Here is a 26,722-nt window from a genome sequence, read left to right as displayed (position 1 = left end):
TTTGAAAATCCTACCCTTCAAAAATAATTCTGCTGCCATTCTGCAGATCAATGGAATGCACTCTCCCGGCCCTGTGTGTTCAGTTCTGCTCATCTCATAAGAGGCTAGATCAGAAAAGGGAGGGGGGTGACAGTTCAGAGACAAGCAACAAATCAATTAGCAGCATGGAAAAAGCTTCCATATGAAGAGAGATTGAATGGGAGGCACTGTTTAGGTTCAGACGGGAGACAAGAGGGGACATGAGAGGTATACAGAGCTATGAATGACATGGAGAAGGTAGACTAGACATGCCTGTTTACCCTCTCTCACAATGCAAAAAAAAAAAAAAAAAAAAAAAAATTCAAAATACTGAAAGGCAATACATTAAAGACTAATAAAAGGATTTTTTTCAAAACAACATATAATTAACCTGCAGAGCTCATTGCCACAAGCTATAATTGAGGGCAAGAGCTCCCGAGGATTCAAAAAAAGAATGACATTTATATTCATAATGAAAACACTCACACTAGATAGTAGATCCACACTAGACAATAGATTGGATAAAAAAAATTATGAAGAAGATATGCCCTCATGTTTCAGGGTACAAGCTAGTCACTAGCTGCCGGGGGAAGGAAAAAGTTTCCTCTAGAGGTATATTATTCTATAATTGTTTCTTGTACTTTCCTGTGAAGCATCCAACCACTACACTGACCACTGGTCTGAGCCCATATGGTAATTCCTTGGCAGCCAGAGAGTGGGAGCTGTAAGACAGAATGGTGGAGCGCAGACCCATTTCAAATCAGTGAGGGGAAGATTGGCAGAAAAGCCATTATTTTACTTTACATTATTTTATAGGTAAGAAATTGGGTATTTAAAAAAAAAAAAAAAAAAACAATGAAAGACTTGCCTAGTTCAAAATGCAGGTAGTATCTATACAGACCCTCCCCCTTTCTAATGACACTTTTACAGCATTATAGCTACTGGCTGAACTGTACCCTTCAGCACAGACATCTACAAGTGGAGTTAGAACACTAATGTCATTAGCAGGTAGCAGGTCTGTTGGGATCCTGGAAGTGGGCAGGCGGAAGCTAAAGGACCTTACCCAGCCTAAGGGTGTGTCTTCACTACCCGCCAGATCGGCGGGTAGTAATCGATCCCCGAACACGCTCCCCGTTGAATCCGGAACTCCACCAGAGCGAGAGGCTGTAGTGGAGTCGACGGGAGAACCGTGGCCGTCGATCCTGCACCGTGAGGACCTGAGGTAAATCGATAAGATACTTCGACTTCAGCTACGCTATTCACGCAGCTGAAGTTGCGTATCTTAGATCGACCCCCCCCCAGTGTAGACCAGCCCTAAGGGGAGAATCCACAAGGTCCGGGATCTCAATTAATTACGGGGGACTGTGACGGGTTGGATCACAGAAACCCCCTTGGGAGCTGCCACCCAATGTGCAAAGACTACCCCTGCTTCTGTTTTCCCTGCCAGCTCAGGACTCCAGCACCCTGTCTTGCTGAGCCAGACACTCCCGTCTGGCTCCAGACACAGACCCAGGGTCTGAATCACTTGTCCCAAAGCTGCAAGTTTACCTGAAAACAGCTCGCAGTACCGTGCTTGTCTTTAGCACTCAGATGCCCAACTCCCAATGGGGTCTAAACCCAGATAAATCTGTTTTACCCTGCATAAAGCTTATGCAGGGCAAACTCATAAATTGTTCGCCCTCTATAACACTGATAGAGAGATATGCACAGTTATTTGCTCCCCCAGGTATTAATACATACTCTGAGTAAATTACTAAATAAAAAGTGATTTTATTAAATACAGACAGTAGGATTTAAGTGGTTCAAAGTAGTAACAGACAGAACAAAGTAAGTCACCAAGCAAAATAAAATAAAATGCGCAAATCTATGCCTAATCAAACTAAATACAGATAATCTCACCCTCAGAGATGCTTCAGTAAGTTTTTCTCAGACTGGATATCTTCCAGGCCTGGGCACAATCCTTTCCCCTGGTACAGCTCTTGTTGCAGCTCAGGCGGTAGCTAGGGGATTCTTCATGATGGCTCCTCCCCCTCTCTCTTCTCTTCCCCCCTTTATATATCTTTTGCATAAGGCGGGAACTCTTTGTCTCTCTGGGTTTCCACCCCCCCTCACTGGAAAAGCACCAGGTTAAAGATGGATTCCAGTTCAGGTGACATGATCACATGTCACTGCAAGACTTCATTACTCACTTGCCAGCACACACATATACAGGAAGACTCACAGGTAAATACAGCCATCTGCAGACAATGGGAGTCATCAAGATTCCAAACCATCATTAATGGTCCACACTTTACACAATTACAATAGGCCCTCAGAGTTACATTTTATATTTCTAGTTTTAGATACAAGAGTGGTACATTTATACAAATCAGATGATCATACTCAGTAGATTATAAGCTTTGTAATGATACCTTACAAGAGACCTTTTGCATGAAGCATATCCCAGTTACGTTACATTCACTTATTACCGTATTTTCTCTAAAACCAGCTCAGTTACATTATATTGACTTATTATCAAGTTTTTATAAAACCATATAGACTGCACAACGTCACATGGGAGAACCGTGGCCGTCGATCCTGCACCGTGAGGACCTGAGGTAAATCGATAAGATACTTCGACTTCAGCTACGCTATTCACGCAGCTGAAGTTGCGTATCTTAGATCGACCCCCCCCCAGTGTAGACCAGCCCTAAGGGGAGAATCCACAAGGTCCGGGATCTCAATTAATTACGGGGGACAATGAAAGATATAACAGGAACAGGAGTGAGGTCACAGGGCTAAACGAAGGGAACCTGACGGGGACACCGAGCAGAGAACCCAGGACAACACCCACTGCTCCTCAAAGGTGTCAAGGGAGTCAGCAGACGCCACCCAGAGGAACTCCGCCCGGATGCATGAGCAGACCGAAGATCAGAAATAGGCCCCGCTGTCGCAGGAAACCCCATCAGCCAACCTCCTCTCTCTGGTCTTGTAGATGGCCATTTTGGCCAGTGCTAGGAAGAGGTTGACAAGGAGGTCCCCTGACTTTGAGGGGCCATGGATAGGGAGTGCGTAGATAAGGAAGTGAGGGGAAAAGTGCAGCCAAAAACGCAATAGGATATCTAAGAGGAGACGGAACAGGGGCTGCAACCTGGCGCACTCCAGATACATGTGTGCCAGGGTCTCCCTCATGCCGCAGAAAGGGCAGGTGTCCAGGACGGGGGTAGCAGGTAGCAGTTGTAGGCTGTTATCCTTGAGTACAGCAACACTAACTATTCTCAGACCTGCTAGTTCTCCAATCATTCTAGTCTCTACCAGACCAACAGGCCAGAGACGAGCTGATATTCTAAGGTAAAACCATCCCACGCCTTGCAGGCATTCTTTATCCCTCATGAAGCAGCAGAAAAAAGGGCACAGACCCATTTCCTCCCTTTACAGGTCACCTTTAAAAATAAGCCTTGTTGCATTTATTAACAAAGGGGGAATTGCAGACAGCTGGAGGCAGACACATCACAGCAACCCCACAGCAGAGAAGAGTCTTGGGACTACTTTGTCCCAAATGGCGACTGCCTGTGGCTGTCATTTTCTGTTTATTAGAACAGGAATGTGGCGCCTGACATGGCTCTTTGTAGAACAGAGACATGGGATCTAATTCTCATTTACACTAGAGCCCCTGTGAGCACCCCTGGCAGTGAAATGGGACCTTACACCCACTTTCAGGCCAGAGAGACACAAAGGGATCTTACTGCAACTAACAACCAAGAAGCCCATAGACCCTATAACAACAACACCCTTCCTTCTTCTCCACTGTATTCTGACAGCCCACAGACATTCACCCTGCCGGAGGGATGCACCAGATGGGAGTGCAAGGCCCTCAGAGCAAGGCTATTGCCCCACGTAAACAATTCTCACTCTCTCTGTGTGTTGCAACACACTTCAGCATCTCCTCTTGGCTCCAGTGGCAGCCTCTGGCTCCTGCTCCCTCTCCGGTGCTGTAGCAGCACTGGAGTTTGTTTGTCAGTTCACAGATTCAGGCACCTGTTGTATTTTCTCAGTCTTCTCCTTTCCTTATATGGGCTGACTGCAGTTCCCTCTCTTCCTCTTGCCGTGGCGCATTCAGCCTCAGAACAGCATCTCTTGGGCTGATTCTTTTGGCCTGTCACAGCAGGTCGGACTCATGGACCTACATTAAAGGTCACCTTTCAGACCGTATTATCTCTGAGTGGCTGGAAAAGCATCTGGAGCACCGCTTATTTTCCCCTTTCTCTAGCCACCAGCTAACTGCCTTTGTCCTCACAGGTGCTACCTGTGTTTCTGTAACTTCACCTCTCCCCTGGAGACCCAGACAATTATTTTTAAAACATGGCACCAACAGATCCCATTGATTCTCTACTAACCTTCAGATGGCTAGGGTTTAATCCTTCACAGTAGGTGACTGAATGATCAGTCTTCGCTCAAAGTCTACATTGCCAAATCCAAACACACTGTCAGGGGCACAGTAAGAGAAAGCTGCCTAAACTATTGTCTGGTGCCTGATCTTGAACCCCCCCACTATCAACTTCTTATGTCATTTACCGCCCAAGTGAGTAGAAAAACATACAGAGGAAAATTGTAAAAATCTGTGATACATTTGCTTGATTCTTTGCAAAGCTGAGACTTGGAGACTGGCTAAATAGGGGGACTGATAATAATCCACCGATTTTGTGGGTTTGTAGTTCAAATGCAACCTAGTCCAGGACTGACACAGCCAAAATCTATTACTATTGGCTGTCTGAGCTATATGAAATGTAGTCTCAGTTCAGGTCCCAGTGGACAAGAATCCACTTCAAACCACCACCACTGTAGTTGGCAGCCTTGTGCATTGGCAGGGGAGAGATGAATGGGAACAGAGATTCAGATACCCTCCAACTCCTAAAGTCACTTGCCCTGCTAACCAGGTTGAAGCATTCTGGAGGAGCAGCACAAAGAGAACTTCCCCCACAAACCACATTTGCAGCATACTGTGATTGTTATGCACTTCTCAGTACTCAAAGGCCAATTGCTGCAGTGTGTTGTGTTTGCTAGAGTTGTGTGTAGGGAATTTTTCAGTTTGCTAACAAACCCAGAACATCTAAAAAAAAAATGATTTGTGTAGATCCAAAAAACTGAATGTTTAAAGTTGTTTGGCAAAGTGAAAAGTTAAAAAAAATCATTTGGGGAAGATAAAATGTTTCATTTTGATTTTGAGTGGTTTTTATGTTTAATTTTTTTTTTAATTAAACTGAAGGAAATTTCTAAACTAAGAATCATTTTGAAAACGTGGAAAGGAAACATTTCAAGTTTGGGGGAAATTATTTTTTCCAAACCACAAGAATTCAGCAACACAAACACAAATTATTTAAATATTTCAGTCCACCCAAATCTGCATTTTTCACTGGAAAAAATTTTAGTTGAAAATTTTTGCCCAGATCTAGGTGTTTGCTTTAAAATGTCATAAAAAAGCGCACACATACAAAATCAGCTGCAGCCAGGAGTCTCTGTGAAGCTCCTGTATGTCAGACAGTTACAAGCAATGGTTAAACTTAAATCTAGACCAGTGGTCCTCAAACTGGGGTTCGTGAACCCCTGGGGGTTCACAAAATGTTACAGGGGGTTCTCCGGGAAAAATTCCCTAATAGCGGACAGAGCTGTCCCTAGGGACTCCGGGCAGCACGGGGCCAGCATCCTGGAGCCCCTGGACTTCCAAGAGCTAAGCAGATCAAAGCAAGCATATCTATCACACTGAGAAGATTTAAACTTCAAGATTCCTTATAAGAAATCGAAAGGGAGGTGGATATTTTTTGCTGTTTTTAAAATTAAATAGGCAGCTAGTATTGTTTTTAAAATTATTATGAAGAACAAGTTTAAGCTTTGTTGTAACGTGAATTGTTTGCCTGGACTGCTCAAGACCTGAATGCTTGTGTAGGAGGAACTCTTTGAGTTGGCTTCTTAAATACCTTCATGCTTTCACATCTGATACTCCTTGATGAAACATAGGAGCCTTGTCTTATAACAGGCTTATTCAAAGTGATACAAGCTATGAAAGTGACATCTTGGAAGAGTGTTGCCGTTTTCATAATGTAATAAAAATACTGCAATGATAAATAATAATTAATAATAAATAGTGTGTAATAAGCATGTCATAAAAACAAATTTTATATTTCCAAGATCGCTGCTTTTATAATTTATACTCAGGTAAAAGAGAAAATCCCTGGAAATATTCATTTTTAGGAGGGGGTTCACGAGACTTGACATTTTAGTGAGAGGGGCTCACAGGTTGTTAAAGTTTGGGAACCACTGATCTAGACCCAGCCTTTCACTTCCCCAGATCTGGGAGGGACTAGGCCAGGAGTTCTCAAACTGGGGGTCGGGACCCCTCAGGGGGTCGCAAGGTTATTACATGGGAGGTCACGAGCTGTCAACCTCTACCCCAAACCCCGCTTTGCCTCCAGCATTTATAATGGTGTTAAATATATAAAAAAGTGTTTTAAATTTATAAGGGGGGTTGCACTCAGAGGCTTGCTATGTGAAAGGGGTCACATAAAAAAGTTTGAGAGACACTGGACAAGACAAAGCAGCAATGTCTACTGGGACTCAGTGGGTGAGGAGCAGGCCCTGACACTGCTATGCAAGGCGCTATGTAAAGCTGATTGCAGTAGCAAAGGGGGAGCAGGGAGCAGTATGCCTAGTTTCCAATGCAATTGCTGCCAAGGAGGAGAAAAAATCTCAAGCAGAGAGAATCTGGATCTTCTCCTAGCCTAGGCACTGGGGCAGGAATCCCTGCTTCAGGAGTTGCTATATGGGAATAGAGATGATCAGTCATTGTCTCCAGCATGCTGGCTCTGACTCCGTGCAACCCCACGTGCTTCACTACTCCTGGGGGGATTCTGCGCCAAAAAATTAAAAATTCTACGAACAATATTTTAAAATTCTGCAAATTGTATTTGTCAATAAATAAACGTGGAGGCTCCAGCATGGCATTGAGGAGCACAGGCCACTGGCTAAACAGAGGTGGGAGATCACCGTGCAATTTCCCCATGGGACCTGGACTCAGCAGTGAGGCTGCACCCAACCCTGGCACAGCGCAAAGACTGGGCCTGCCCCAGAAACACCCCAGGGCCCTGCCCCTCTCTGCCAAGTGCACCAAGTGTGGGCGGGCAGGCTCAGCAAGGCAGGATCCAAGTGAGGAGGGGCTTAGTGTGGGGGGATCCAGGTGTGGGGTGAGAAGGTTCTGCTTGGAGCAATCTGGATGCGGGTGGCTCAGTGGGGGATCTGGATGCACAGGTACTTGTTGGGGGATTCTGGTGCAATGGGACTTTTTGAGGGGGTCCAGGTGAAGGTGGTTGGGGCTCAGCGGGGGGGGGTGTCTGGGTGCTGGGGGGGATAGAGCTCAGCAGGGGGGTCTGGGAGTGGGGGGCCTCAGTAGTGGGGTCCAGATGCTGGGGGAGTGGGGCAGTGGGGTGGAGATCCAGGTGCAGGTGGTTGGGGCTCAGTACAGTGGGGATCTGGGTGCGGGTGGCTTGTCAGAGTGGTCCAGGTGCAGGGGGAATGGGGCTCATCGGGGGGTGGTTCTGGGGATGGGGGGGTGAGGCTTGATGGGAGGGTCTTAGTAAGAAGGGGTCTGGATGCATGGGGGTTGGGCAGATGGGGGAGCAGCTCCCTGTACAGTGGTCCCTCCCCCTGCAGCTGAGGAGCGAAGGGTGCAGGAAGTACGGGGGGGATGGAGATTGCAGAGCTTCCTACAGCTGACAGAGAAATCTGGAGGTGGGTCTGACACAGCCCCGGATGCTGTGCAGGGGAAGAGAAAGTCCCGTCCTCCCAAGCCCAGCTGGAACTAGCAGCTGAGCCCAGCACAAGGTAGGAGCCACCAACTGGGTCTTCCCCAGTCCTGCCCTGTATCCCACAGTGATTTACCTCTCTGTCAGCTGCCCTGGGCACCCGAAATATACTGCTGGGGAGGGTCACATGACCGCTCTTATGGCTTCCCTTTGCTTCCCCATCAGAAAGTCATTTTTCTGTGGGGAAGCAAAGAAATCTGCAGAGGACATAAATTCTGCGCATACGCAGTGGCACAGAATTCCCCCAGGTGTAGCTTCCCAGAAGGGTGCAAGACCTGGGCTAGTGCACAATCCTTTCACATAAAGAGAACACAATTTCATGCCATCCACTCAGGCTAGCCCAAGCCATGTCACCACACAAATGAGCAGTATAGTACTTCTACCACTAATGCTTGCAGTGTCAGCATTCATCTGGCCAGCAACTGTGTAAGTTTCCTCCATAGTCATAGTCAACAAGCCAGGCAGGGCTATTACCTCCCCAGCCCGTTGTACAGATGGGGAACTGAGGCCCAGAAAGACTAAATGACATGCTCAAGGTCACAAAGGAAATCTGTGGCAGAGCAGGGAATTGAGCCCTGGTCACCCAGCTCTATGCTAGCACCCTAACCATTGGGCCATCCCACTTCTCCTTGCCCCCTGGGGCATGGCGGGAGGAGAGCCTGTGGTGACAGGTTTGGTGACTACACCTGTCCACTAGGAATGGCCCGAGACCAGCAATTCCTTTCCCATATTGTCAGTCACTGTGCAGCTAGAAGATGCTAACAACGGATTCCCATCAACCTGGTGAATTCAGTGAACAGTAAGTGAAAGGCAGGGCCCCTGAAGTATCACCCCTGCCCCCCCCCCCGAACAGAACAGTTTTACTCTGGGGACTTCAGAGCAAGAGGAAAGTGGAAAGGAGCTGGACCGATAGTTGGGTGAAATGCACTATTTGCTGCTTGGAGAGGAGAGAATCATTAATTTCAATAAAATCATTCTAGGTCTAAAGGTTTGTTTTATTACTTAAGAGATGGCAGAGGGTAATTTATCGATCAAAAGAGTAAATGTTGCTGAACAATTACAATTAATTCTTTGCCGCCACGCTCACAAAAGGGACAGATGGAGAGGGGATGGGAGGGATGCCAGGAAATGGGAATGGAAGAAAAGCCAAAGGATCACAGAACGAGCGAGTGAGAAATGCGCCTGAAGAACGATGAGACTCCTGGACCAGAAAGGGCCTATCCCACAGCGGATAAAGGTTACTAGTGAGGGAGTGGTGCTGAGGGAGAGCTCGCAGCAGGCATATTTCAACTTTTCGTGGAAATCGCCCAGGTAGCAATGGCCTGTAGGGCATCAAGCATGACCATAAGCAGAAGAATGGTTAGACCTGGCTCTCAGTTACAGTCAGGCAACAGTATTAAAGTCAGAGGGGCTCTGCTGGGCAAGAGAATTGGATGCACTGAGTTCTGCTGAGGTAAATATTGATCATAAAATCCAGAACTGTTAATCCCGGGAAAACACAGGTCTTGAGCCGAAGGCGTTCACTGAACCAGGAAGTGTGAGGTACATACAGCCTCCAATTGGCTTTTATCAGAATTCTCTGAAAATCTCTTTACCCAGCTTGGAACTCGGCGAGGAAAACAAGGATTCCACCACCACCCTTCCTCCCGCCAATGCTGTCATGGGCCTTTGCCTGCTCATCAATAATTGACTTGTAAGAATTCAGAGCCCAGCTTTTACCCCTGACCTGAAGGGGTGCCCTTCATATCAGCATTGCACCCTCTAGCGCAGTGGCTCTCAACCTTTCCAGATCACTGTATCCCTCTTCAGGAGTCTGATTTGTCATGCATACCCGCAAGTTTCACCTCACTTAAATACTACTTGCTTACAAAATCAGATATAAAAATACAAAAGTGTCATAGCACACACTCACTGAAAAGTTGCTGACTTTCTCATTTTTACCATATAATTATAAAATAAATCAACTGGAATTTAAATATTATACTTACATTTCTGTGTATAGTATATAAAGTAGTATAAACAAGTCATTGTCGCTATGACATTTTAGTTTGTACTGACTTCGCTAGTGCTTTTTCTGTAGCCTGTTGTAAAACTAGGCAAATATCTAGATGAGCTGATGTACCCCATGGAAGACATCTGCGTACCCCCAAGGGCACACATACCTCTGGTTGAAAATCACTGTTCAAGTGCCATGCTGGGGCCCTGGTTCAGCACAGACTCCAGGAGGAGGTGCTGGACCTGCTGAAGCACCAGTGCTGCCACCTGCAGCTCTTTGGGATGTTCCTTGGAGGGCTCCCATCCACCTACTCACCAGGCCCAGCCTTGCAACATCTCACCAGGTCCACAGCCTGGGGTGGGAGATGGGACCTCTGATCACATGCAACTGCTGACTCTCCTCAGCGCGGTCTCAGCCCAGAAGGTTCCACCCATGAATCACAGGCAGAGCTAAAACATGTAAAGGGCTCTCCCTCCTCTAGCAGCGAATTCTCCTTTATCCAAAACCCTATCATCCGAACTGCCGCATTATCCAAATCCACTCCTTGGCCCCCAGTATGAGATAGATAAATGCCCTCTGCAGTGGGTATCTATCTATCTCGTGCTGGGGGACAAGGAGGGGATTGGGCTCACGCAGAGATTCAGATAATAGAGCACAGGTCCTAACCTAGTGCTAATAGAGCACTAACCAGGCTGGGAGTTGGGCATTCAGGACACAGGAAACCAAACCTTGAACATACTTGTACTGTATATTGCTGGCTATCCAAAGAGCATGGGGGCCATGGATTTGATTTGGATAACTGAGAGGGCAGGAACCATTCAGCAGTGGCTGGGGGGAGGGGGGATCATCCTCCTCCTTGCAGTCCTGGCCAGGGGGGTCTCTGCTTTGCCTGGCTCACTCACTGCCATGGCAACAGGGCTGCACTGCCGCAGGGCCAGTGACCCCCGATCCCTGCAGGGCAGAACAGAGTCCTGGCTGGGGGTTTCTGCTCTGCCTTTCCAGGACCTCAGCCTCCTCTCCACACCTTGTGCCTGCAGGGATCAGGGGTCACTGTTCCACTCACTTACCCCGTGACAGCAGGGCTGCAGAGAGCTCCATGCGCTGCTGCAGGATCCATTCAGGAGTGGGGACAGAGCCATAACTAGGTATTTTTGCGCCCGAGGCAAGAATATAAAATTGCGCCCTCCCCCAGGGCCGGCTCTTCGGTGGCAATTTGGCCGTGGGTCCCTCAGTCCCTCTCAGAGGGAAGAGCCTGCCGCCGAATTGCCGCCAAAGAATGAATGAAGTGGTGGCGGTAGAGCCTGTGATTTTGGGAGGTCTAACTCATGATTTTTGACTGCTTGGGCTGGTAATGTTGCTTCCAAGATGGTCTTTGGTTCCAGTCCAGTTCCAATCCAGAGAGGGATTCACAGGTTAAGAGAGGAGGGAGGTGCTGGATATCAGCAGTGGCCACTAGGGATCAGCATGTGTCCTGAGAATGCTGGGAGTTCAGGTTTGCAGGGCAGGATCAGGGTGGCAGGTTTGTAGAAACTTTGGTGGTACCCAGAACCCACCCTCGCCCAGACTCTGCTCCCCCACCTGCCCAAGGCTCTGGGAGGGAATTTGGGTGAGGGAGGAGGTCTGGGGTGCAGGCCCTAGGCTGTGGCAGGAGATTGGGGTGCAGGCTCTGGGAGGGAGTTTGGGGATGGGAGGGGTGCAGAGGGATGGGGTGCAGGGGTGAGGGCTGTGGGTGTGGCTGCAGATGAGGGGTTTGGAGTGTGGGAGGGGCTCAGGGCTGGGGCAGAGGGTTGGGGGGTGAGGGCTCTGGCTGGGACTGGGGATAAGGTGTTTGGGGTGCTGGAGGGGCCAGGGCTGGCTTTAAGCCGATTCGGCCGATTTCCCGGAATGGGGCCCCGCGCCTTAGAGGGCCCCGCAACTTCCGGGACTGCCGGCGGAGCGGGGGGAAAAAAAAAAAAAGCCGAGTCCTGCTTCTCCCTCCTCCCTCCAGCGCTTGCGCCGCCATACAGCTGATCAGCACAAGCCTGGGAGGGAGAGGTGAGGAGGAGGAATGCGACCTGCTGGGGAAGAGGCAGGGCCAGGGTGGGGATTTGGGGAGGGATCCAATGGGGCAGGGAGGGGGCAGGACCAGGGTGGGGATTTGGGGAGAGATCCAATGGGGCAGGGAGGGGGTGGAGTTGGGGCAGGGCCGGGGCAGAGTTGGGGCGGGGGGGGCGTGAGACAATTCACATCCCGGCGTGGGGCCCCGCACATGCTAAAGCCGACCCTGGGAGGGGCTAGGGTAGAGGGTGTGGTGTGGTGGTGAAAGCTCTGACTGGGGGTGTGGGCTCTGGAGTGGGGCAGAGCTGGGGATGAGTTTGGGGTGCAGGCAGGCTGCTCCAGGACAGGGGCCAGAGAGGAGGACTCCCCCCAGCCCTTTCCCTGCCGGCAGCAGCGAGCTCTGGGGGAGGAGCCCCCCTTTCCTGCCCCCCCAGCAGCACACTCACCACCACCACTGTCACTGCATGTGCTCCTAAGGCCCCTCTCAGGTCCAGGAATCTCCCTCGCCTCCCCTGTGGTGGGTGCCAGGGGTGCTGCATGCGCTTCCTCCCCTGCTGTTGTCCCTGACTGTAGCCTCACTGGGGGTGCGGGATGGGGCTGCCTCCTTGCCCAGCATGGGGCAGGAGCGGTGACTGCGGGCGGGGGGCCCCCCTGTGCTGCTGGAGGGTCCTGCCGGTAAAAGGGAAGGGTAGGCTCAGAGTCAGTCTGCCCTGGCAGTTGAGTGGTGGGGCACTAGGACCCTGCGGCAGCAGATGTTGCAGGGAGGTAGCATGGAGCTGCTCTGCTCCGGGGCCGGGAAGAGGGGGGGGAGCAAGTAGGGGTCAGGGGAGGCGCGGGGGGGGGGGGGGGTAGATCACCTGGGTTATAAATATCTCCGTGCCAGCAGCTTTTTTTTTTCCTCTCCACCACTTTCTGCGCCCCCCCCCCCGACTTTGTGTGCCCGAGGCAAGTGCCTCACTCGCCTTGCCCTTGTTAAGGCACTGAGTGGGGAGGCCTCTCCCACAGCTGGGGGCTTGTCCTTAGTGGGGGGAATTCAGCACATAGATCCACGCCAGCTTCACAATGGTGAGCACCTTTGTACTTCACCTTTAAGGCCCTTGAAGGTGGGCAAGGCCACTAAATTCATGTCTGAAGGCAAAAGAAAGTGAGCTCCTCCTGGCCTTTCCCTGACGAGCTGAGCCAGATCTCTACTGGGTGATGTAGTGCCACACCTCTTAGTTTTGGTGTCCTACTGGATGTGTCCTGTGAGAGGCAGGAAGTTTTAAGGAAAAGCTCAGTGAACTAAAAGCTGGAAAGCAGCTGCCCTCCCTGTCTGTACCTTCCACAGAAGCCAGAGCATTGGGAAAGTTAGGAGCAGATCAGAGGCGGTTCACAGACTGGTAGAAATGGGGATGAAGAGGGAATGGCTCTGCCAAGTAAGAGCCATTGCAGGTGGCCAAAGTCCCTGGCAGCAGAAAGCTCCTGGGGGCGGCGAGGGGAGAGGTAATTTCTCAGCGCGCAGAGGGAAGATGCTGGTTTTTCAGCAGGCCAGCTGCGGAGGGGCGGGAGAGAGAATGGATTGAAATGACTTCAGTCGATAATGAGATGTGAGCGGAGCAGTTATTTTTCATGCCGTTGCTATTGCCTGCAGTGTCATTATTCTAGTGCAGGCTCCTTCCCACCAGAGCTGGAGCATGAGCCAGACAGGGGACCGGTCTCCAAAGCGGAGCTCAGGGCTGATGTCAGGCTGCATGGCATCGCCATCGAGGAGGGGCAAGCCATGGCATTGCCTCAGGCAAGGTTGACCCAGGATGGGCCGCCAGGGCTTAAGGGAGGGGGCACTGAATAATCCAGAGATCCACACTGGGACAGCCAGGCCCCTATTGTCCGGCCACGCTTTGGCAGATCCCCTGCCTGCTCTGGAGAGAGCCCTGGTGCCATCTCATACACTGAGCCATGGCCAGGGCTCTCCAACACCCCGCAGCCAGCCCGTCCTGCCTACTGCTACCGAGCAAGAGGCCTTGTATGAAATTTCCTTGTGCCCCTGGCGCAGGCGTCACCTTCCTCTCAAGTTTCCCCTTCCCTCCTCTCCCCTCCCCCCCCCAGCTCCTTGGCACGCCCCATCCAGGATCCCTCCCGCCTCCCTTCAGAGCCTGTCACTGTGGCTCCTTGATCAGCTTGATGGCACTGCACCAGGCAAAGCATCCCCTATTGCAGCCACTGGGCTCTCCTAGCCATCAGCCCAGGTAACAACTTAGCCTCTGCTGAGGTGGGGTCTTGAGACTGTGGGCTGCAGCCCCACCTGGTGGCAGATCGGTGAAACACACATCCCAGAGCTGCAAGACCAACTCCAGCTGGGCGTTGCTAAAATCCACCTGTTCCCATTCACAGTGATGCTTCCAAACAGCCCCCCGCTCCCCCCAAAGCCAGCATTGGGCAGAAATCGCTGTACTCTGGGCTGGCTAAGGCTGCACTAGCTGCTGTTACCTGGGAGGGAAGGTTCTAACCTGGCTCCTGGCCCATGCTCCGGATCGGAAGAGTCTGTCTGGAAATGGACATGTGACCCAACTCTGTGTGTTCAGAATATTCCCCAGCATATTCTTCTGCAGGTGTGAAGGCGGACCATTTTTAAGGGGCAATATATACAATGGATTAGCCCCCAGGAAGATTGCACCATCTGAGCAGACCTGCTAAGGCCACCTTTTGCATTGTGGGCATTTCCCAGCCAGAGATTATTCTGCTCACACCTACTGGGCCTGTTGGTGAGCTCATCTACACTGGTTCAGTGCCATGGAGTTACTTCTGATGTGCACTGCTGTAAGCAAGGAGACTCAGCCCCCTGTATTCCATGGGCCCAATGCTCCTGTCTCCCTTCCATTACTGTTACTAGATTATAGTAGCACAACACACACTCACTTTAGTTACCCTGACTTTTGCCTTATATCAGGGCACCCAATCCTTGCCACTCAAGGGCCCTCTCAACAGCTTCTCAGTTGACCCTCATGTCTCCCCTGTGTCAGTCAATCTCAGCCATATTCAGACTATTGGAGATAGGATATTGATAAATTGAGAGGGGTTTATGCTCTGGCCAGAGTGATTTCATTTAAAATGGTAGAGGATGGGACAGGACAGATAATCTAAGAGGCCGAAGTAGATTGAGTAAAAATCCCTAATGTTTATACAAGGTTTGGCAGACTTTGATTTTTTATTGTGTGTAATTTTGATGGATAAAATTGATTTTTATTTTTAACTTTCTCCCTCCCACTCCAATTTTTATTGATTTAATTGTTCTACAGTTTCATACCAAGACATCTGATCTTGGCAGGTGCTAGATGCAGGAGAGGCTGCACTTGTCGGGAGAAGAAGAAACCCCCATTTGATTACTGTAGATGGATTTTTGACCAGTTTATGTGTGTAAGGTGAAACTGACATTTAATGACAGTTAACAATATAAATTGAATCTTACCAAGTCTATTTATATTGTTTATATTCAGCCCCCAACTGAGAGGGAGGCAACTGTACAGCTTAAATGCAACCAGCATGACAATTTTTTTTATACCTGGAAATACAAGAATATTATTTACTACATATCAAATGCAATACATTAAAATGATTTGGGAACCACAAAGATCAAGTACTTTGGTAAATTCAGATGCTAGAGGGTTGCAATGTAAAAGCACAGCTCCTGTGGCTTGTAAAGGCTGTGCTGGGTTTATTATGAATAAAGACTGCATTTACACTACAGCGCCTTTCATTCTGAAGGATCCCAAAGTGCTTATAGAGCTACATAAAAGGCTAAGTCGCCCACTGCTGAAATGGAGCCAGCTCTGGGGTGGAACGCAGCAGCCAGCTGATGTCAGCAACAGTTTTTCCTAGAGTAAAAGTACAGGAACATCTTTGCCAATGAAACTACAGGGGTGTATGGCTGGGCGGGGTAGGGAAAGTATTTTAGTTAGGCAAGATGTAATTACCCAGATTGGAATTAATCCAGGACTCCGGGGCCCGTAATGCAATGATATTTGTAAAGTCACCATTAAACAGTGCCTGAAAACAAAATGCAAATAATCCCTTAGAGCTGTTCATTCCTTGTTCAGAGAGCTGGAATACTGTCTGTGATTTATAGAGCACTGCAGGGGACACAGTGGTTTACAATGGATGGCATGTACCCAACAAATAAAAGAACCCCTGCTCAGAACATGCTGTGCAATCCAGAGGCACAAGAGGGGTGCAGTGCAATGCAGACACCTACCATGCAGGCAATATGAATGTCCAAGATGTTCTGTACAAAGTTTAGGTTTCAACAGCCTGGGACCTAACCCTGCCTTCCCTTACCTGGATGCTGCACCCATTCACTTCTAGGGACGTTCCACCGATGTAACTGAAATTAGCCCGATATTTACCGTAAAGCATCCCAGGCTGCAGACAGAACAGATGATAGCTCGCTTCATAAACATGTGTAACGCCAACAGGACCAGACCAGCCATACTACAGTAGCCCAGTCAATCGCTTGCCCCAATTAGTAGCCTATGCCAGATGCATCAGAGGAATCAGGCAGTAAAGAAACAAGACATACCGATAGGCAGATTTGTCAGAGAGCTCAAGTGCTCAGTGCCCACAGTTGGGTCCACTTGTCCAAATAGCTCAGCATGCAACATGCAGCCGATGTGCCAAGCATTACTGAAGATCCAGCCTCTTACTTTGGTGTTTTGAAAGACTGGCCCCTCATACACCTGGACGAGCAGGCAGTGCTTTCCACAGCCAAGGTATGAAACCTCTCTTCCCCCAGGTTTGCCTGAGCATAAGGGTTCTAACATGTACCCCAGTTAGCGTAACTGCAGGAGCTATTCCTCAGGTGCTACTTTACATTTACAGAGAGACACCCTGTAACCAGGTTACTCCATTCCCATAGCCCATGAGGAGTTGAAGATATTAGACTAACAAGTGACTAAAAAGAAAAAAGAAATCTGCAGTCACAGCTTCGTAAGCAGATGTGTTAATTGAGTCAGCACAAGAATAGTGCCCAGTCCATATGTAAGGGGACTGTTGCCCCCTTACTAACACTCAGTGGGGGTGTTTGGGTTGGCTAGCTCCCAGCACTAAAAGGGGAAGGGTCGATGGCAAATCAGGAGCCTGAGACTGACAGTCCCCAGGAACAATGGGGAGAGGCCAATGCTCCAGATCAGTCTGATTGACAGGGTGGGCAGGCTAATCAGAGAGTCAGGAGGCCAGAGGGGGTCCCGTCCTCCGTGTGAACTGGAATGGCCTGAGTCAGACAGAGTGGGGCCGAGCTAAGGAGAGAGCAGGGGCCCGAGCTAAGCTGCTGGAAGCAGAGCTGCAGCCCCAAAGCCAGAGCACGGCCCAGAGAGAGCAGAGCTGCCCTGGGAGCAGAGCTGTAGCAACCAGAGCCAGAGGGGCCAGACTAGCAGCCAGGAAGCAGGTCAGAGCTGGGAGCAGAGTCACAGAAGCAGCCTGCAGAGCAGAGCTGTCCTGGGGGCAGAGCTGCAGCAACCAGAGCCAGAGAGGCCAGAGAAGCAGCCCAGGGAGCTGAAGGCAGAGCAGCAGCAGCAGCCGTGCTGAGGCAGAGTGGAGCTGGAGCCGGGGCTGGAGCAGTCCGGAGCTGGGGCTGGGGCAGTCCGGAGCCGTGTGCAGTCCGAGTGCGGTGAGCAGCTGGGGAGAGTGAGGGGGACCCTGGGCAGTGGGCCCAGCACAGGGAGACGCCTCAGCCAAGAGGCCTTGCAGGTCAGACTTGCAGGGGAATCATAACCCCGACCAGGCGGGGGCGACGCTGGGAAAAAGGGTCCTGCCACCTAGAGCCTGAGAGCGTGTGGCCACCACCAGAACAAGTGTCCAACCCACAGCGTCCCTGCAGCACAGACAGGGCCTGAGAAGCAGGCCTGGGACCTACAAGGAACAGACTGAACTGCCCTGACATTCCAGAGACACTGTTTGTGATGTTCCCTGCCACAGAGCAGGGTGATGTGTTTTCCTTTAACCTTTCCCATTTTTCCTTATTCTTTTTTAAAATTAATTGTTAATTAAACAACTTGTATTTGCTTTAAATTGTATGAAATGATCAGTGGGTCAGGGAAGTGCCCAGTGCAGAGAGAGTACCCCGGAGTGGGGACACCCTGGCCCCTGTCCTGGGTGACCACAGCAGGGTTGGGGGTCGAGCCCCCCAGGAATCCTGGGCCCAGCCTTGTTGGGGTTTACGAGGACTCTGCCAGACAGGAGAGTGGAAGGGGAGTCCTCAAGAGCAGGGAGGCCTCTGGGTAAAGGGAGTGGGAGCGAGGACTCGGATCCTTTCGCTAGCCCACTTCACTGGGGTAGTGCAGAAGCCAGGAAAGTTCCCCACAATAGCAGGACCATTCCCCCGCTTACACATGCTCTCAGTAGCTGTGCAGTGACAAAAACAAGTACTGTAAAAGTTTATTTCAGTCAGACAAGCAGAGACCACTGTGGGGAGCAGCTAGGTGTGCAGAGTAAGAGAGGATATTCTTAAGGCCTTGGCTACACTCGCAGATTCACAGCGCTGCCGGGAAAGCGCGAGTGTAGTCGCAGCGCTGCAAGTACTCCACCTCTCCGAGGGGAATAGCTTGCAGCGCTGCAGGCGCTGATTACACTGGCTCTTTACAGCGCTGCACTCGCTGCGCTCGGGGGAGTGTTTTTTCACAGCCCTGAGCGCAGCAAGTGCAGCGCTGTGAATTGCCAGTGTAGCCAAGGCCATAGTGACTTTTCAGAGCAGAGTTGTACTTTCACGTCCCATGGACCACAAACCACCTTGACAGGGCTCAGTCCCCCACCAGTGAAACAGAGCTGGCTCTGGGGTGGAACACAGCAACCACCATATCAACCCCCTCCTTTACCCGCAAAACCTGTATATGTCACCTCCATGTTTCCAAAATGATCCCAATCCATCAGCTATTGCACAGGGAACACAATAAAGAAGCCAGGCCACACGGATCACTTCTTATCCCAAAGCAGAGTCCTTGTTCTTAGCTACAGTTCATACTGGAAATACCATTAGCTACCAGATTGTTTTCACAGATTTCCTTCCACAGCCAGCCACGCAAGGACCCATTGACCTGAACACAAACTTCCCTCCACCTTGGGTGATCATTGATAGCTAAGTGCTTAGTACAGTCCAGAAACACACCTTATAGCAACCATTCCACTGAGTCAAAGCATCCAACCTACTTCACTCACCTCCAGAAGAGTCCATTGAGCTGGCCAGTGCAGATGGAATCCACCCTGCTCAGCTGCACGCCACAAGCCTGGTGCTGTTACAGGCTAAGAGCTTGATCAGGCACAGCGCGCTCCAGCATATGCTTTGCTTTAAAGGCCGAATGACATTCCACAGGTCTGTGACTCCAGTCACTGCACCCCCTGGCATCAGGTTATGGCACTGCAGGGGTCTTTACTTCTAGAGAACCCTGCTGATCACCTCCTTGGCCTATTTCTGTCCAGGACTCAGTCCTCCAGTTAAGTCACACCTAGGCCAGGCCCCTTCTGTGGCACCAAAAGTCCAGCTAGCAGTCTAGACACCCCCACAGGAGATCTGCTCACCCCTCTCTGACTGCTCTTCAGTCCTTCCTCTAGGCCAGGGGTAGGCAAACTACAGCCCAGGGGCTGCATCCAGCCCTCGAGTTCCCACCGGGGAGCAGAGTCCGGGGCTTGCTCTGCTCCAGTGATCCAGCCGGGGAACAGTGTCAAGGGCTTGCCCCGCTCCGCACAGCTCCCGCAAGCAGCAGCATGTCCCCCCTCCAGCTCCTACATGTAGGGGCAGGCAAGGGGCTCCACACGCTACCCCTGCCCCAAGCACTGCCCCCTCAGCTCCCATTGGCCAGGAACCATGGCCAATGGGGGCTGCAGGGGCAGCGCCTGCGGATGGGGCAGCGCGCAGAGCCGCCTAGCCACACCTTCGTGTAGGAGCCAGAGGGGGGACATGCCACTGCTTCTGGGAGCTGCTTGAGGTAAGCGCCGCCCGGATCATGCACCCCTGACTGACCCTACACCCCAACCCCCTGCCCCAGCCCTGATCCCCCTCCTGCCCTCCAAACCCCTAAGTCCCAGCCCGGAGCACCCTCCTGCATCCCCAACCCCTCATCCCTAGTCCCACCCCAGAGCCCACACCCCCAGCTGGAGTCCTCACCCCCTCCTGCACCCCAATCCCCAATTTTGTGAGTATTCTTGGCCTGCTATACAATTTCCATACCCAGATGTGGCCCTCGGGCCAAAAAGTTTGCCCACCCCTCCTCTAGGCTCAGCCCCATCCTGGGCTCAGCAGTCCTTGGGCTGGAACTCCAGCTGACTGAGCTGGCCCCTCTCTGTGAATTCCACCCTGACTCTTTCACAGCTGGAGTTATTAATGGTGACTACAGCACCAGAGAAGGCTCAGCTGGGAATTAACTGTTTGGTCACATGCAAGGCTGAGTCCGAATCCCCTTCAAGGGCCAGACAGGTTGTGCCAGCGCAAGTGAATGCGCTGCTGGATCGGGGACCCAGGGCTCATCACCTGGCAGGACTGAATCCTAACAGAGATCTTTCCTTTTGGCTCCAAGCAGCCAGAGCTTTTATTCTGGCAGCAGGAGGAGCTCTATTCCCTTTGTGAATTCTGAGCACCCACAAGTGTCTAAATGTGTCATTTCCTCCAGAACAACCAAGGGAAAATATAACAGGACTGAACACTCACCAGCAGGAAGAGAAGGAGATGCAGCAGCTTGATGCAAAATGGCTGTTTTAGGGCTGCAGCTGCCTGGCTCTGCCATATTTAAAGGGCCAGCCCCCGATCACGACAACCTGCGCTTTGTCTCTCTTGATCTTTGCCGGAACCTTCCTGATGAGTGGAATCAGAGGGAACACGTACATCAGGCTGCCTGACCACGACAGGAGAAAGGCATCGGGGAGGGAGCCCTTGTTCAGACCTTGCTGAGAGCAAAACTGGTGGCATTTCCTGTTCTGTCTGGTAGCGAACAGGTCCACCTGGGGAGTTCCATCTTTGGAAGATCATGCAGACTACCTCTGGATGGAGCGACCAGTCGTGGTGAGAGGAGAAGTCCCTGTTGAGCTGGTCCGCCAGCATATTCTTGACACCGGGAAGGTGACAAAATTCCAGGTGGATTTCGTGGCTGATGCAGAAGTCCCATAGACAGAGTTAGGGTGACCAGACAGTCCCGATTTTAGGGGACTTGTCCCGTGTCCCACCCTTACATCGGTCAGGACGCACTTTGTCCTGATATCGGGGGGACCGCGGCAAGCCAGCACCACCAGCGCCGCTCACCTCTTCTTCCTGGGCCCTGGGGCAGTGCAGCTGAGCTCCCGGTGTCAGCCCGCTAGCCAGCAGGAGCCTGCAGAGTGCAGCCCCAGGCACGCACAGAGGCCGCAAGAGGTCTCCGCTGCGTGCTTCAGCGGGGTGGGGCTTGTAGACACCGGCAGTGGGCACCGAGCACCAGGCAGAGAGACCCCCCCACACACCTCTGCCCCCCTCAACCCAACCCGATCCGCGAGCGATGCGACGCGACCCTAGGAGCCAGAGGGACGGGACCTGCCTGCTGGATGCTTCCTGGAGCCGCTCCAGGTAAGCACTGCTGGGGACTCACCTGGCCCCCTGGCAGGTCCCTCTGAGGGGGCTCCTGGCCAAGCAGGTGTGAAACCAGGCGGCCAAAGGGGGGATTCCTAGGGAGGGTTCGGGGTGAAGTGACTCCAATTCCGAACAGCTGCAGAGAAGGGAGCGGGGTGGGCTCAGGGGAGACCCCCCTCCCCCCAGCCGGGGGCCGCAAGGCTTAGGAAATGGGGCAAGCCCGGCCCTAACCTCTCTTGCTCCTGCCTATCTGCCGCCCCCCAGCTTGGGGGGACCTCTTGTTCTGCCCCCCCGCGAAGAAGTTGCTGGTGTCCTGCAGGCAGCAGGTGAAGGAGATCTGCCCCACCTCCCCGCAGTGGCCCAGCTTGTCCTCACCGTAGGGCAGCACCTGCACCTCCGACATAGTCTGGCCGGGCGGGTCCACTGCCCCTGGCCCCCGTCCGCTCCTGCTCGCTCGCAGCCGGCAGACAGGGTCACTGCTGGCCCAACAGCCCCAGCCCGGCAGGGGAAGCCGAAGCGGCACCGGCGTGGGGGGTGGGGGGGTCCCTCTCCCGACTGGACTCAGAATCTGGCTCGGGGCGGGGGGGGGCTCGCTCTGCGTGCTGCCAGGGCTGGTGAGTGCGGCCAGGGAAGGGAGCAGGCAGGGTGTGATGGTGAGTGTCTGGGAGGTGTGTGTGGGGCGCTGGGCTGCCTGTCATTAGGACTACTCTCTGAGTAACTGCTCACCAAAGTGAGTAAGAGGGTCACAGTCTGGCCCAGATTTTGCTAAAACTAGGTCAGATGAGAATACAATCAACTGTATTGTATGTACTGAAATGTACAAATGATACAGGTCATAAAGTCTTGTAAAAACCATCCACTCACACACACATAGACGAGACAAACATTGGTATGGAAAGGATGACTTGCATTCTGAGTCAATGAATATTCTGACCAGGATATGGCATCCCACTTCATGATGGCAAATTTTGAAGATTTAAAATAACTTTAGCCACAACAAATAACACACCAAAGCTTTAATGCAAACCTGTATTTGATTCAAATTATTTATGCTGTGATATTTTAAACATGCATCCCCTCTTTAGATGGACTTGATCAAAACTGACAGGCAAAATACAGTGAGCAATGTCAATTAAACTTTATGGGTAGAGAGGATTAGGAGGGTAGGAGGGTTAGTGATCGGTTATCTACTGGCATTTTTGTTTTTTCAGGTTGTTTTCCAGTGTAACACAAATTTACGGTAGTTTACAGTCCTGAACCACAGTGCATACCGTAGGACAAATTACAGTGGGCACGTGATAACACATAAGAAGCACAGAGACTGCGCAGTTCTTCTTTGAGTGCTTGCTCATATCGATTCCAATTAGGTGTGCGTGCGCCGCGTGCATGATCGTCAGATAAATTTTCTACCCTAGCAACACCCGGTGGGTCGGCTGTGGAGCCCCCTGGAGTGGCGCCTTCATGGCGCCGGATATATACCCCAGCCGACCCAGTGCCCCCTCAGTTCCTTCTTACCGTCCCTGACAGTCGTTGGAACTGTGGAGCGCGGCATAGCTGTTCTCCACTCTTCCTAGCTTATCCAGTTAATCCTTATAGTTATAGTTGTATGTTCTTTAGATTAGTTATTCCTGTTCATAGTTCATTGTTAAATACTTGTAAATAGTTAGTGGGGGTTAAGGGGGTCGCTTCTCCCCCCTTTTCCCCCGGCGCATAGCCGGGCTCATGCCCAAGGCTCCTGGCTTTAAGCCGTGCGCGTCCTGTGCTAAGCCTATGCCAACAGGAGATCTGCACAACTCGTGTCTGAAGTGTTTAGGAGAGTCCCACCAAACAGATAAGTGCAAAATTTGTAAGGCTTTCAGACCCAGGACCAAAAAGGAGGGGGACTTTCGACTCAAGCAGCTCCTCATGGAGGCGGCACTTAGCCCAGATCCTCCCTCGGCGCGCCAAGTTCCAGCACCGAGCGCTTCGGTGCGCAGCGCCCCTGCGGCACCTACTGGTACTACACCACGAGCAGACGCGGTTAAGGCCTCGCAGCACCGTCCTCCTTTGGCACTGCGTGAGCCTCGGCACCAGTCCCTGTCTCTGGGACATAAGAGACCCTGCAAGACACAGGAGACCGCTGTCCTACAGGCACCGCCTCCCCCGGTACCAGTGGTAGAGCCACGTCCGCCTCTACAGCGCCAGAAGTCGCAGATATCAGGTACACCGTTGACTCCGGCACCGGGGCCGTTGAGTCCGGTGCGGACTGGCTCACCACCATGTTCCGTGGTGGAGCCCTGTCTCCCATCTACCCTGGAGACTTTTGCGACAGCGAAGGACCTCATCGCTCTCATGGAGCCGGCGCCATCTCAACCTGCGGCACCGCCCACCCTTCGGTCAGTGCAATCCAGGGGCAAGCCTGCCCTGGTACGCCCGCCGTCTCCAAGCGTGGACTCGCGGCACCTCTCCAGGTCTTGGAGCAGTCCTGATGCCGCTCGCAGTCCCGGCGCCGACTTTCACCCCGGCACCGGTCGTACTCGCGGCCTAGGTCCTCTTCACAGCACCGATCTACGTCTCGGCACCGTCGGGATCATCGGTACTGATCAGAGTCGCGACGTAGCTCTCGGCACCGGTATGAGCGCTGCTCCAGTTCAAGGGGCTGCTCCCAGCACGTCTATAGGCCGTCATCGTCGTCTCGGTCCAGATCTGGATCCCGGCACCGACGGCACTGATCTCGATCACGGTACCGCTCACCAGCACCGCACGGGGACCGCTCGCCTAAGGACCGGCACCGATCGGCACCGTATCGTACGGAGCCCATTCAGGCGCATTCGGCACCGCCTTGGCCCTCGAGATCAGCATCTCGCTCCTCCGACAGCACTTCGCGATCAGCATACCCTCCTCAGGGTCAAGCTGCTGCTGACTTGGGTCACTGGCAGGAGCGGGCAGAGGACCCTGCGCAGGACCCTACGCATTGGTCTTTCTGGACTCCGTGGGCGTATCACCAAGCGCAAGGGGCTCCACCACCATCAGCCTCTTGCTCGGCACGCTCCGAGCCCAGAGTCCCGGAGGCTACCATCTCCCGTCCTCCCCCAGGGGGCATGGAGGCTCCCGTGCCTACACCTCAGGCCCTAGACCCCGGGGCAGGAGACCCTCCGATTCAGGGAGAGCCGGACCCCCCTTTGGACCCCTTGCCCCCGGAGACATCCTCCTCATCTTCCCCGGATGAGGCGGTGGCGGGCACATCAGCCTCGGGCCCACCCCCAATAGATCTTCGTGCCCACCAGGACCTATTACGTAGGTTGGCACGTAATATGGACCTCCAGGCGGAGGAGATAGTAGAGGTGCAGGACCCGGTGGTGAGCATCCTGTCGGCTGATGCCCCATCCTGGGTGGCATTACCACTGATTTGGACGATTCAGGCTAATGCCACTACCATATAGCAAATCCCTGCCTCCATTCCACCCACAGCCAGAGGGGTAGAAAAAGTACTTCGTCCCATCCAAGGACTATGAGTACTTATATACGCACCCTCCACGGTGTTCACTGGTCGTGTCCTCGGTGAACGCAAGAGAGCGTCATGGCCAGCAGGTGGCAGCGCCCAAATCGAAGGACGCTAAATGCTTCGATTTGTTCGGGCGTAAAGTGTACTCCGCCGGGGGTTTGCAGCTCAGAGCTGCTAACCAACAGGCGCTCTTGAGCCGCTACAGTTACAACTCATGGAACTCCATGGGTAAATTCAAAGAGTTGGTTCCCCAGGACTCAAGAGAGGAACTCGGGGCCTTAGTGGAGGAAGGTAAGAAGGTGGCTAGGACCTCCTTGCAAGCCTCTTTGGACATAGCGGACTCTGCCGCCAGGCCTCTGGCATCGGGCATAGCCATACGACGCGTCTCCTGGCTCCAGGTTTCGGGCTTGCCGCCAGAACTGCAGCAGACCCTGCAGGATTTACCATTTGAGGGCCAGGGACTGTTCTCGGATAAGACGGACTCTCGATTGCAGATCCTTAAGGACTCGAAAACCATCATGTGCTCCCTGGGGATGCATGTCCCAGGGCCCCAGCGCAGACCCTTTAGGCCCCACCCGCAAAGGTTCTACCCTCCCCCGCCTCGTCCGAGACAGGACTTTCCCAGAAGGTGGGGTCGAGGTGGTAGACGAAGGTCGACCCCTCAGCCCGGTCAGAACCAGGGCCCGCCTAGGCCACCTTCAGGTCCTAGACAAAACTTTTGAAGGTGCGCTCGAGGAAGGCGCCCTAGCCACTACCCAGGATCCATCTCCCTCCTTTCGGGATCGCCTCTCCCGTTTCCACCGTGCTTGGTCCCTTATAACCTCGGACCGTTGGGTCCTTCGCACGGTGGAGAGGGTATACGCTCTCCAGTTCTCTTCCTTCCCCCCCTCCCCGTCCCTCTTCAGGGATTCTTCTCACGAGCATCTCCTTATACAGAAGGTTTTTGGCCTCCTCTCTATGGGGGCCATAGAGGAGGTGTCCCCGGAGTTAAGGGGAAGGGGGTTCTACTCCCGCTACTTCCTGATCCCCAAGTCAAAAGGGGGTCTGCGACCCATTTTAGACTTACGCGGACTCAACAAATTCATAGTAAAGTTGAAGTTCTGCATGGTCTCCTTGGGGTCCATCATCCCCTCCCTGGATCCTGGAGACTGGTTCGCCGCCCTCGACATGAAGGACGCATATTTTCATATAGCAATCTACCCCACACACAGGCGCTTCCTTCGATTTGTAGTAAACGAGATGCACTACCAATTTGCCGTCCTTCCCTTCGACTTGTCCGTGGCTCCGAGAGTGTTCACAAAATGTATGGCTGTCGTGGCAGCATACCTTCGTCGACAGAGGATACAGGTGTTCCCGTATCTGGACAACTGGCTGGTGCGTGGCCACACCAGGGAGCAAGTTCAAGCTCACGTCCAGATAATACTACAAACATTCCACGAGTTAGGCATGCTACTCAACAAGAAGAAGTCCACTCTGAAGCCAACCCAGAGAATAGAGTTTATCGGGGCAGTCTTAGACTCCAGACTCGCCCGAGCTCTTCTGCCAGACACTCGGTTTCACACCATCACAAACATCATCCACGGACTCCAGGTCTTCCCGATTACCACAATAAGGACGTGCCTCGGCCTGTTGGGACACATGGCCTCTTGAACTTACGTAACCAGGCATGCCAGACTTCGGCTTCACCCACTTCAGGACTGGGTATCATCGGTGTACCGCCCTTATCAGGACAACCTGAGCATGGTGGTCACGGTTCCGAACTCGGTCTTGATCTCTCTGACTTGGTGGCTGGATCA

The sequence above is a fragment of the Malaclemys terrapin genome, chromosome 8 (assembly GCF_027887155.1).
Source record: "Malaclemys terrapin pileata isolate rMalTer1 chromosome 8, rMalTer1.hap1, whole genome shotgun sequence".
Lineage (NCBI taxonomy): Eukaryota > Metazoa > Chordata > Testudines > Emydidae > Malaclemys > Malaclemys terrapin.
The sequence above is the reverse complement of the archived record's forward strand: the minus strand, read 5'-3'. Positions refer to the sequence as shown.